This window comes from Numida meleagris, chromosome 1 (genome assembly GCF_002078875.1).
Source record: "Numida meleagris isolate 19003 breed g44 Domestic line chromosome 1, NumMel1.0, whole genome shotgun sequence".
In the NCBI taxonomy this organism is placed as follows: Eukaryota; Metazoa; Chordata; class Aves; order Galliformes; family Numididae; genus Numida; species Numida meleagris.
Window position 1 is genome coordinate 80,503,308 of NC_034409.1, and position 13,601 is coordinate 80,516,908.

Consider the following 13,601-nt stretch of genomic DNA (forward strand, 5'->3'; position numbering starts at 1 on the left):
TGAGGCTGAAGAATTCTCCTTATATGGCTTTGCAAATGCCAGTAGGAATACCTTTGATTCACTCTTTAAATAGAGAGTGAAAACCAGTATGCTTTTCCTCATAACTAAGAGATAAAGATGGACAAAAACTCCTTGCCAGTGGTAATTTCTGAACATCAGTACCTCCAAAACAGACATCTCTATAGCTAGATAACTGGCTATGTTACTCAGAACTACTTTCCAGCTGTTCCAGGAAAACTTGGATCTGCTTTGGCTGTTATTGTCATTTGGAATAACCTGCTGCTTGTGCACAGTACATTTTTCATTGGGGCTTCCAGCTAACATTGCTTAAGAACACACTGGAAAGGGGCTGCATAATTCATGAGAACATATACAGCTAATCTACCTGCATAGTGAAAAAGTGGAAGTGCTCATAAACTCAAACAAATATCCTACTTTTTCTTAGTGGGTCTGGTAAAATACAAGTGCTTTAGAGGATATTTGCAGTGTACTTTGTTACAGTTGTCTCCACTGCAAGACTTCAGCAAGCAAGTTCTCTTTTCCTTCAGCTAGGCAGCTTCCAAGGCCTCCAGAGGAAGTTTTAAAATCAGAAGTTAAAGGATAGGGGGACATTGTACATATATCCCCAATTCTGCCTCTTTTGTCTAGACATTGTAAGCCAGTTTTTATCTCTGTTATCATATACTTTCTTGTTTTCTCTGCATGTCTGATGCTTATCCTCATTTTCTTATAGTGGTAGGTATATCTAGAAATACACATATTACTTATACATTTTTTTCTTTATGTGTCAAACAGAATTTGTAAGTCATTTATGTGAGCAGTACACAGTAAACCATTTTCACACAATGCACTAAATATTAAACATAGAGTATACTGTGCTAATAAAACTTTGCTAATGTAAGTAGGCCACCTAAATTGGAGGCTAAGACAGTTCTGTGATTAACTGCCTCATCTCCTGAATTGCACCTTTGGAAGGCATTGGTAGGCAGAACAAAGCATAGTACATAAATATGGACAAAATTATGAAGATCTAAAACCAGGAACAAGATTGATTGTGCTTTCCCTTGCATTATAGTGTTATGCTAAATGATGAGTGAACAGTGGTCTGTTAACACCTTCTTAAATATTACTCTAACGTACTTGTGAGGATTTCTGCTTGTGTGTGAAAACTTTAGAGTAGATTTTGGGTGGTGTATCTCACATATTCAGCTTCAGTGTGTGTTCATTTATCTTTATAAATCTGGAGCTTCACAATCAGCATTATGAAATTGTTCCCAAAGAAAAAGTAGTTAAGAAAAACTATCTGAGATTCGCAAACGTGTTTCTTCTGCGATAATGATTTAGTGTTTTTTTCTGGATGATGGTGTCTGTATGATAGCCTGAGGTTACAGAGATGGTGGTAGCATTGCTCTACGCTGCTGAAGACTTGAAAGGATATGCTCCAGCTTCATTGTGTGCGGAACTGTCACTGCTTTAGTACACCTCTGGGAGGGAACTTGGAACTCCCCTCATATGCAACACATCACCAAGAAAGTCTGCATTAGCACTGAGTTAGTTAGGGTCAATGATACGTAGGAAGAACAAGGTACATAAAAATGGTCAGACCTAGACTAGTTCTTTGCAGGATCATCATGGAGTTGTGATGTTGACTTTTATTTGAGGTGCAGATGGGATTTGCTTCAGCATAGTGTCTTTACTAAGTAAAAACAATTGTCTTTTTTTCTGAGACAATATTATCTTTCATTGCAACACTTCTGACTGGAATCTGGACCAGCTTCCCTCTTAATCCAGCTCCTTTTCAGCAGATCTACAGAAACAGGAGATGGTGCATATGCTTCACAGAAATCTCATTTTCACTCAGTTGCAAGTCAGAAACAAGCCAGCTCATTCACTGGTGAACACACGAAAACAGGATCTCTATACTGAAACTTTTATTTCAGTATTTAAAGTTCCATCAAGGTTCAGTGAAAGGAAAGTATTTGAGGGTTAGTAAGAAGTGTGTATTCTTCAAAACATCCCTACCTCCAAAAATACAAGTCCACACAGCCTTATAAAATATCTGTGTTGTGTCCTAGAATAAAGCATGTATTTCATGCTCTAAAAGTCTGAGGTTTGTAGTTGAAAAAGATTAAGTAAATAATTCAGGATTTGTTGTGTTTACCTGTTAATAATTAAGCAGGTTAGTCTGTGTACTTTTTATAGACGTTGAGTTTTATTTATTTTTATATACTTGGCTCATGTTCTGATTTTTTTTTTTTTTAATTTGAAAATGTTTCTGCCAAGGAAGAGATGAGAGAATAGTCATCAAGGAGTTAAGTGTTGCTGTGATGGCTTCACCCTGATGGGCAGCTAAACTCTACCACACTGCCCTCTCACTTCCTTCACTCAAAGGAAGAGAGGAAGAAAATATGATGGAAAAGGGCTCAAGGGTTGTGAAAGAACAGACTCAATGTAGGGAGACTGATGTCATTTATTGCCTATTACTAACCAAACTCTTATCTTTGGAGACAATGGAGAATTGTCATCTTTATCTTCCCTTCTGCTTCCCCCAAACTCATTTCCAGTGCTTTGAGGGAAATAATTTTTAAGGGTGATAATGATTTTTTTGGACAAAGGCAGATACCTTTGATTCCTACTTTCTGATGCCTGTGACTAGGGATAGAGGAGTGTCTCTTTGTTATAAGGTGGCTTTTGGTTTACCTTAATCAAGGAAAAGTTTCAGCCTCTTTCTGTTTCAGAAATAGAACTGGAATTTGAAGGAGAAAAATAAGGTAATAGGCACATCATAATTCTTGTTTTCTTGTATTGTGAATTAGTTGCATCCTGGTGAAAAGTGCTAAGCTGACAGCTCCGAAGTCTGAAATCTTTGTCATTTGAGTAGGTACAGAGAGGCCAGCAGCAGTGTGAGTTTCTCTCACAAATATATTTAGAACTGGTCTTTTTGAGACTGCATCCTATGGCAGGTGATAGTTCAACTGAGTGGATCTGTCAGGGCATCTTTGCTTTCAGTGGTCACGAACAGGCCAATAATTTTCCAGTTTCCTCTTGAATTTCAGTGTTTGTTTCTTAAGAGGAAAAATGAAAAGAAAATAACAAGAAAAAAAACATGATTAGCAACAAAATTATCCTGTTTTACAGTCAGTAGTTTCCAGTTGCTGTTTACGTGGCCTAGACTAGCACAGATTGAAACAGAGAATGAGATTTGGGTTTCTAGCTTTTTTTCTGCTGCCAGGCAAGAATCCACCCCACTGTTAATAACATTCCCTCCCCACCTTAAGCAAAGTCATTTCCTAATTTTTTTGGAGTGTTTGAAGTGTTTCTTTGGTCTTGGCAGAGTAAGATATCATTTGATATTTTCACTCCCCTTTTCCAAGGATGAGAGAAAGCACAGGCTATAAGAAAAGTCCGTTGAAATAATTGGCATTAAAAGACAAAAGCTGCTGAAATGTGAGAGTGATCTTTGGTCTATATATTAAAAATCAAAGATGTAGAAAGACTGTTTATGTGAGAATTAATAGCCTGATTTTGTTGACAACTGAAGTCTTCATCTGTTACCATGGCATGTTTTAATTCACTGTCTGCACTGGTATTTCCTTCCTAAGAATTATATATGCTAGTTACTAGTACTGCTGATATTAAAAATAACATTTGCCTCTCATGTTCCAGGCAATGTTTTCTGTTTAAGTTGAGTTAAATAAAGTTAAGAGGAGGTTAAGCTGGGAGACAGGGTTGCATATGCTTCCCTACTTCCTTTTCTCCATTTCATTAATTTTTCCTTCAAAGGTCATTTTGTTCTTGGCCTAGACAGTTAATCCAAGTCTTCTGTATAGATAAATATGGACAAATAGTTCCCTTCAAATAGAATTTAGAATTGCACAGAGAACTTGAGTTGTTTTCCAAAAGACTTTATTCTGCATTAAGAATGGGACTGCAACACTGAGTATTTTCTCTTTAAAACTTTTCCCTACCAAAAAGCCAGCACTTATCCAGTTTATCTTAAAGTCACAGGTCCAGTCAATGGTCTGTTTTTGGCAGTCTTCATGTAGAAGTTTTCTAGAAAATCTATCTTTATGATGGAAGTTTAATTCTAGTCATTTGATTTATTTTTTCCCTCCAGACAAACAAGCTTGTCTCATGAAACAAGTTATAGGATTCTCAAGTCTAGTTCTCAGTAGACAGAAGTCCATATCACAAAAAACTTTACTACAGTCAATGGTAATTGGTCTGTGTTTGTAAGTCCAGTGGAAGAGACTGAACCAGCTGCAAAATCCCTCTATATGGCCCCTCAGTTCAAGGCAGAGGGACAGCAGCAAGCCTGTGTCAGTGAATGTTCTGCTGCTTGCAGTACTGTCCTGGAAATGAGAGGATTTGAAATTCTAAGCTTGCCAGATTAGCTTTTTTCATAAGCATTACATTCACACTCGAGTCTTTTTTTCAAAAAGAGCATTGCTGTGATGCATTGTCCATTTTGTTAAGGACATACTTTACCCAGTATTCTTGCCAGGTTGACTGGGCCTAGAAAGCCCAAGAGGTTTACTGGTAGTCTCACAGTGAATCATTGTTTGAAATTCTTCTGGCTGCTATATTCTTAGCATTAATCAACAGTGATTCCTTTCATCTACTTGCTACCAGAGTTTAGTTTGCATATATGATGACTGTGTTTGGGAAGAACTGAATCAGAGTAATGCTAATATAATTTATCTTATTCTTTGAATTTTACTGTTTGTATATAGAGTCTTAAAGAGACAATCCTCACACAGTTGTCATCTTATAATATCTTCTCCCCCCTTGGCAAAAGCTCCATAACCAAGAGAAATGTAAATAAAATTTACGCATTCTTTACATATTATAATTATTTACATATTATAATCATTTACATAATTATCTTAGTTTTACTTATTTGGTGAATTATCAGGAGGCTTTTTTTTCATTCACAGTAAAAGCCAAAAAGCCACGCACCTTATAAGGTCCTATCATAATGAAATGGACAAGTATATATAGTTCTTTCCTGTTAGCATTTATGTACTGTTGTTACTGTAGAAGCAACTGGCATAGCAGAAGAAGCATTTTTAATTTAGTACTGTTTAAGTTGTGCATTTCTATGTTTCTTATCTTTATGGTAGATCTCATTCTAATTAGACACTTCAAAAAACAGAGCTAATAACTCTAACTAATTTACTTCATCCTTGAAAACACATTTTTTCTAGAAAACTCTATCAAGGCTCTTAGGGGTGTGGTATATTTTGTGATCTTGGGGCCAGTAAGACTGTCCTAAGCCCATGCTGCACAGTATTCATTTTTGCTTGGTACATGGGGGCTTATATTTCAAGTGGACCTGAAATGTATTTCCGGAGTTCTGTGCATAGTTTTTCCACAATGTCAGATTTTGAGGCTATTATCTGAAATAATCTGAGTCACCAGTAAGCTGTTGCTCCAACTGAAACCATTAAATGTAAACATGGAGATTGGAATTTAAAACAAAATGAAAGGCCTGTAATTTTAGATGATATGCTCTGTTAGCTGTCTTGCTCCAACAAATGACTGGCTCAAGTGTAAGTCTTGATTAACTTATATCTCATACAAAAATAGCTTTAAAAAATGTGGCAGAAATGTTATCACTAATTAAACTCAGACATACAGAAACTTGGGAAGGATCAATAATAGTGAAAATCAAGATAAGTAACCTTAACAGTTACATAGTCTTCTGTGTAGTGTTTTCTGGCAAGAATTTTAACTGACAAAAAGATAAGTGTTTATGTGATGGGTAATTGTACAAAATTTCAAATTCCAGTAGACCAGAGAAGAGAAACTGAGACTTCTGATTTCACAGAGATTGAGGAGATAACATCTAAGCACCACTGCAGGCCCAACTGATCAACAAGTTTAAAACGAAAAGATTTTCATTCGCCTTGTGATCGGTTTTCCCACGCTTTTTCCTGCTTTTCATCTATTTTGAATTTGCCAGCATAACACTCTCTTCCAGGGCTCACCCAGTATACAGTAGAGATATTCAAGCCATCTCTCACTGCAGCACATAGTTTGCCAATACAGAGCGCTTCAGTTGTTAGATGAGTTAGACATTAAGCAAACAGCACAGTTTCATACCTGCTAGTATCACTTAAACAGACCCTCATGCAATACATCTAACAGCATTTAAAGGTCAAAATCTGATCCTCATTACACAATATTTTAGGCCTTCTGTTTTGCTTTATTCATTGTCAGTGTAGAACAGACAGATTATTTGAGACTGTGGTTGTGTAATGTTGGAAAGTGCTACCAGCTGCTATCCAGTGTGTCTGTTCAGGCAGTAACAGACCTTATGAAAGCTAAAGCACATGCTACACAGCCTTAGTTCCAGCAAAATAAATCTTCTTCCCTGAAAACAGTGAAAGACACCATTTAAAAGCCTATGCTGTGGATGCTCGTGACTGACCCATGTAAGCTGGGGAAGTGTCCTCAAGCACTGAACCTAGGGCATGGTTTGTTTGTTATGACTGGAGGTAGAAAGCTCCCAGAAAACAAAGGGAAGACAGTTGATATTGAAAGGAGTTGTGAGTGACGCCTCTGTAGTTGCATGAAAGCAATGGGAAGTCAGACCTGGAAATGATGAAGCAGAAGGCCTGCTGTCATCATATCTTCTTTACCTTAAGTAAGCACGAGTGAGGAAGCACAAAGTCTGGCTTTGGTACATTTGGGAATTGTAATCTGAGTGAACCTCTCATAACAGGGTTTGGAAATTATGCCCTAGGCCTTCATCTGAATTGATGGAAGTAGGGTGCCCAAGTCTAATTTCTGACTTCAAAATACTCCTCCTTTGAATGTTTGGTAGCCAGTTCTGAACATTTTGGCAATTAGTGTTATATAGTACGAAGTCTGCTTTTAATTCTTTTTCAAAAAGCAGCCTATAGAGAGATTTTCTGATCATTTTGGTCACTAAGCCAATTACATCAGACAGATGGAAAAACATTATACACATTTTTTGTTTAAGAAAAATAAAAGAACCACTTTAAACTCGTGAACTTCAGAGTATTTACTTGAAACTTTTTCCACAAATGCATTTGACAGGCAAACATAAGTGGTGAAACTTTGGTTGTGATACCCATTTGTTTTTATCCCTAGCAAGAGTAAAACTACACTTAATGGAAAAAATGTCTTGTTTTGTGTTTATATTTTTTTAAGCATGAAGTCACATGAGTTGTTCCCTACCAGATTGGTGTTCTGCTGTGTAACTTTTCTCTCTGAACTATGCATAGAATGTAATGTGTTGGATGCTAGCACATTTAGCTTATTTATTTGTCACCTGTGTGCTAAATGTGCATGTGTAAGTCTTTGCTTTGTTTCCTTCAGGTAGCTATACGTTTTTATATATATGGTATTCCACTCTCTTCTGCCACTGACTCCTGGTTATTTGAGTGTTATGAAAACTCAAGGTGTTTTGTATGTAAATCTTTAAACATAAGCTTTTTTAATTTCTTTCTTTTTTACAGCAGCATAAAAAAGAAGTGTTGAGAGCTGCTCTTGACCCTTTTGGAGTCCGAAGTCAAAAGGTAAAATTGAATGCTACTTTCTGAGTTTCTGAAGCTGTTGGTACTATGATTGTTTGGAAATGCTATTTCCCTATCACATTTGAACTAAGATTTCCCGCAGGAGAAAAGCAGGGGTACAATAAGAAGACTCAAAATATTATTAGATCTCGTTAAGAGCACCAGCATATCTGGGCCTAAATTATGCAGGTAAGTAACAATTGGTAAACTGCAATTATCTGTTTTACTTAATATAAAAAACATTGGCGTTAGGAGTCGGTGGGACTTTCAGTTGGGTTTATATTGCTAAGGATTTAATGATTTTTTGTCTCTCTATAACTTGATAGTTTTTATGATATATGAAGTTTTTTCAAATTACAGTAAGACAAATCCTGTAGCTCTTTTCTCAGGCAAGAATCCCTCAATGGGAGTTTTGCCTGACTGAGAACTGAATGAGGTCTAAATAATTAGCAATTAAAATATTCAGTTATTGTGCTACTGTATATAACAAAGCACTGGAGGTATTAAAAATTGCTAATCTCCTCCTTATTAAAATGTTAACTGCTAAGCGTAATACAGCTTTGCATTTTCTATCATTTGTTCATGCAGTTCATTAGTAGAGGTGAAATGTTTGTGACAAGTAGTCATTTGAACTTTTATGGGATTGACTTTGAGCAGTAGTGTGTATTGATGCCATGTTTTTTAGTCAAACACTAAATAATGTACAGAGTAACTTTTTGTACAGAATTTCTGAATACTTGCGGAGCAGACTAGGTGGCGAGCTACTTGTCAGTAGGTGGAACTGAACAGTTTGGGTATTCAGTTTGTTTTGATCAGCAGCTTCTTGTAATGAACTGAAAGGACGTAGAGATTAAGGATTGTCTGCAGAATATACTGGGCAAGTAATCTGCAGTGAGAAGGTTGAGAGAGTAGCATGTTATCAATTCAGTAATAGGTGAAGAAGCAAAGTTGGTGGATTTCTTTGACTGTGCATCTAGCTCAATTAATTAGCATGTGACCTGTTTATTACTGAGCTAGTCAAAATGAGGACCAGACTGTGCTCTCATCCTATGTTACTGCCCAAAAGAAAAAAAAGATTTATATTCTGTCACTTTTGGCACAAAGCAGCTGTAGCAAGGTGTGATGAAGACAGAGAAAGGTATTAGATGAGTGAGAAAGGAGTGGAGAGAGAAGGTGATAACTAGTAGATGAAGAAGGTGAATGTAATATTGCTGGAATCATTTGGTGACAAGTAAATTTCCCAAGGGAAGACAATTCCCTGAATACTGTTCCTCTCATAGCTACTCCCTAGAGTAGATTTTGTTACCTCTTATGCCTAAAGATTCTTCTAATCTTTCTGAAGAGCCGTTCTAGGCCTGGGCATTTAATTGTTCCATGTAATGTTGTTGACGATTCAGGCCATGATTTTGCAAGGATTTACACATGTATTTCACTTACAGCATTATGAGTAATCCCGTTGAAGTAGATGAGATTAATTGCAGGACATAAAGCTAAGCATGTATATTAGTCATAGTAGTAAAGAGGTGTAGTTTTATGTATTATTTGTTTGTGTTGAGTGTGGAAAACTTTTTAAAGATACATAAATACATTGGATTTTCTACCATTTGTGTGGCAGTTAAAGAGGAAGTAGATAGTAACAAACTAAGCTTTTCTGCTTGTTCACCAAATCCACAGTTTTGTCAGGTTCTCAGCTGTAAAGTGTGAAAAAAGAATAGACTGCTTTCATTTTCCTTTTTACATGCACAGTTAAACCTCCAGCTAGAATGAGATGATCTTATAATTTATTATAGAGGAATGGAGAGGACAGAAATCAAACAGGAAGATGTGTGCTTGTGTGGACTCCTGTTTATAATTTCATCAGATTGGTACACACCTCAGACATTTTATTTAGTGATAAGATATGCAAATTGTTCTGGAGCCAGCAGCAATACTTTCACCTGAATGTCAAAACTGATGGATTTTTAAATCAAACTTCAACAACAACTTGTATTTTAAGGCGACTATTCCTAAGGTATAACCAAGTGCAGGTCAGTAAGTGCGGAATTGTTTTCATACTTTCCTTTGTTCTGTTGATTTCCTTCTCTTCTGGAGTAAGCGAGTTGCAGGCTTACCTGTAAGTAATGGGTGTAACTATGGGCAACAGTGCAGAGGAGCTATAAATTTATGTGGAAGTATGCACTACAAACAAGAACATAGAGTGAAAGTGAAGAGACCTACAAAATGAGATTCACCAGAGGTAAATATATCCTGGTTTTCCAGATGCCTGTATCACACCTTCCACATCTTCATTTTGTCCGGTTCTTCTCTCTTTGGTTTTAGTTTTATTGCATCTTTAGTTTTATTGTGTCCTTAATTCAGAACGTGATAGTAGAAATCTGTGGATACAGTGGGAAGTTTGGATGATAGGTCTTCCTTGGGAGCGAGGCCTAAAATTGCTCAAAGCTGTAGATGTTAGCTGGGGTTTTGTTTTTAAGCATTCTTATCATCATAAGAGAAAGGGTACCACTGAAAATACAGCTAGGGGTTTAAATGTTAGTTGTTTATTTTTGGAAACTTAGTTCAAGTCCACAGCTTATGATGAGATAATGATTGAATTCTGTGTATTTCCCTCAGCCTCAGTTCCTCTTATTCTTTCTGTGAATGTCTGCATATAAATGTATCTAAACTCTTCCATCTGAAGTTTGCCAAGGGTTTTTTCTTAAAGCTTGGTTTCTTCTTTTTGTTGATTTTACTATGTGTATTTATTAATCAGAAAGATATCTGGACTGTAAACACTTGAAAAGGGACAAAAAACTTTTGCATTCCTGTTATTGTTTGTAGTATATGTATGGCTGCATGAGAGAGAAAGAGAGGTGATTGCTGAGATTATGAAAGATTGCTATTTGCTTTTGATTACATGCCTAGTTGTTTGTTCTGTCCTTGCATTCTCCTATAACACTTGGCTGTTGCGTCCGAATAAATCCTCATGTATTTCCCACTCTGCTCTGCACTGGTGAGGCTTCACCTCCAGCACTGTGTGTGTTGTGAGCACCACCATATAAGAAAGACATAAAACTACAAGAGAGTGTCCAAAGCAGGGCTACGAAGATAGGGAAGGGTCTGGAGGACAAGGCATACAAGGAGTGGCTGAGGTCCCATGGTGTGTTCAGCCCAGAGCAGAGGAGCTGAGGGGAGGCCTCATGGTGGCTGCAGCTCCTCACAGGGAGCGGAGGGGCAGCGCTGAGCTCTGCTCTCTGTGACAGCGACAGGGCCGGAGGGAAAGGCATGGAGCTGTGTCAGGGGAGGGGCAGCTGGGGGTTAGGGACAGGTTCTGCACCAGAGGGCAGTGGGCATGGAACAGGCTGCCCAGGGCAGTGGGCATGGCCCCAAGTGCCAGAGTTCAAGGAGCATTTGGACACCGCTCTCAGACATAGGGTTTGGATTTGGGCTGGTGCTGTGTGGGGCCAGGAGTTGAACTTGGAAGAGATACGCAAGGATCATCGACTCAAGATTTTCCATGATTCAGTGATGGGTGAAAATGTCAGGTCAGTTTCTACACTTGGTACCAGCCACATACAGTTGAGATTTAGCTTGCTTCATTGGAATACAAGCAACGTTCTTGTACAAGATGGAAGGATTTGTACATGTTTGTGATTAGAGAGATATGAGCTGTCTATACACTGTAAGTTCTGTAACATATGCTGGGAGAACTGAGTCCCATAGGTCACGGGGTCCCCAGAAGTACTCTTTGTGGAGAAGGACTTCCTAAATTCTCAAGACTTGCTACTTATGCAGATTTAGGTCACTGAAGGACATTTTGTTTATAACATCTAGTACTAGGACCTACACTGATGTTGTGGATACTTAATTCCTACTGATTTGAGCAGAGGCACTTGAAAATAATTAAAGTAAATGAAAAATCCATACACAGAGCAAAGCCTTTCAGAGGGAAAGTGAGTTTATTGAAAGAAAGAATTTGTTTTATTTTGCTAAATACTTTCTTTCAAGGTCTTCTTAAATTAGCGGTAAATGCTCTTGTTGGAAATAAAAAATAAAGCTCAAACTTTGTTTTTCTTTTCTGCCATGGCTGGTGAAGTTGCATTGTTGATAGGTAGAAAAGTTCAGGTTGAATTTGGTTTTTCCAAAGCTGACAACGTGAGGTAATGTATTGTCTCACTGCAAAATGCAGAGTGAGGTATCAGTGAGAGAAGTACAGTAGATATTATGATGTGTTCACCCTTGATACATTGCTTGAAAAGAGTTTGTAAGATGTACTAGAATTTTAAAAGAATTTCTGGAGGGCTGCAAGGTAAAGCACCAATGGAGGGGGAACAGCCATAATGATTTTGATTTTTTTTTTTTCCCTGATTGGCTAGAGGGATACTCATGGTTTAGTCTTTCAGCTAAATGGATGCCCTTTAACCATCTGATCCAGTATTAATACCATGACTGCTCTTAACAATGCTGATACTTGCCAGTTGCCATTAAAGTTGTTTACTTCATGCTGTATAGAAAATAATTGCCTATAGCTGATACCAATAGCCTTATTAGCCTTACCAAAAACTATGTGTACATATTTGATAAACAGTGATGTTTGTCATATTCATTCAACATCAAGCTTTACAGAAGATCTTTCCTCTTGCAAGTTTCTTCTTCAGATGCAAAGTCCAGGAGGGGAAATTCATCTACTTTCTTATGCTGGCATTAGATTAGCTGTTGTGTTGTTTTTTCTGTGCTGAGTTTGATTCCAGGCATCCACCAGCATTCCAGAGGGAGAAGAGAGCAGCATCACAGACTGAACTGCTGCTGTTCTACCTGCCACGAATAATAGCCCACTGGGCTAGTTAATCATTACGCTAACTTTTTCCTGTTCCTTCATAGCTGATTGCTGCCCAGAGGACATGGGTTACCAGAGTCCAGCTGTCAACACAAAATTCAGTAGTGTGTGTTTGTTTACCTGCATGTATATGCACTGTGTTTCTCAGTGGATATTGTAGTAAAACTAACAATGCAAGATCAGTGCGTATACTCTGCTATACAAAAATATAAGGATGGGAGAAGAAGGATTTTATTTTGGTAAAGACATTTGTTGTTTATCTAATCAGCATACTAGCAGAACATGTTTCCCCACTTAGTGCTGTACGAGTGGAGTTGCAGGATGTTAAAATTTTCTTTCTTCAGTGATTTGGGTTGATGAGAGAAGGATTGCAAAAGGGAATGAGTGGTAAATGTTCCATCTTGTGGTACAAGATTTTTCTCTTCAAAACATTACTGTCTCTCACAAAGTTCCATAGGTATATCTTTCACTAATTAGCATGCTGTAATCATTTTTATCTCCCTCCCTCCTTCTTTGTCTACTCTGTCTCAACATCTCCCTCTTCTTCTCCCTCTCCCCTCTTTCTCTAGATGGACATTATTCTTCCTGCTAGAGCTGATTCAAATGTTTGTCTGGTGACACTGGTGGGGCCACTGAACAGCTTCCATGTGCCTCATTCAAGTTTGCAAACTGAAACCAAGCTAAGTTAGGTGATGCTATCAATAGCAGAGCGGCAGCATTACTGCTTAACTTAGCATTATCAGCACATTGGGGAACCAAACCCCTCTTTTTACCAGCAAACAAAATAGCAAACAACAAAATGAGAGACAGCAAGATGTGAGCAGCATTGGGAGCTGGACTGTTTACATGGCAGCAGCAAGCACATTTTAGTGCCGAGTAGATGATACAGACTATTCTGACTCTGAAAAAAAACAGCTCTGAGCCCATTTTAGCCATTCCCTCTGGTTGTTTTTAATCAAACCTATATCATTCTTATTAGTATGACTTTGGGGATCATACAGGTCCCTTGGCCTTCAGAAGGCATATCTTAAGGATGGCAGAGCAAATTCACACAGGTAGGCAGAGTCACCTTGTCTCTTAGAAGAGAAACTTCTGTGTTGTTTTCTGCCAGAAACCAATACTGACAAAAACAATAAAGGTTCAAGAAACATTGCTACTCAGTCACTCAGAACACTTTCAATTCATTGGGAATTTTCATTTGATTTTTTAATAATCTGAATTATATCATTTGCAGAACTTTG

At 37.8% G+C, this 13,601-nt stretch overlaps 1 protein-coding gene across 23 annotated transcripts in view; it reads left to right on the top strand.

Moving 5' to 3' along the window:
- ZBTB20 (zinc finger and BTB domain containing 20) overlaps window positions 1–13,601 on the top strand; it is a 470,842-nt gene that overhangs the window by 51,002 nt on the left and 406,239 nt on the right. For 21 of the 23 annotated variants that reach the window (XR_002439293.1, XR_002439294.1, XR_002439295.1 and 18 more), the window contains one exon: window positions 7,488–7,547. The exons of 1 other annotated variant lie outside the window; for it this stretch is intronic. The gene's annotated coding sequence lies outside the window, so the exon portion shown is untranslated. The remainder of the gene's footprint in view (window positions 1–7,487; window positions 7,548–13,601) is intronic. One more of the 23 variants, XM_021398429.1, reaches the window with a different exon arrangement.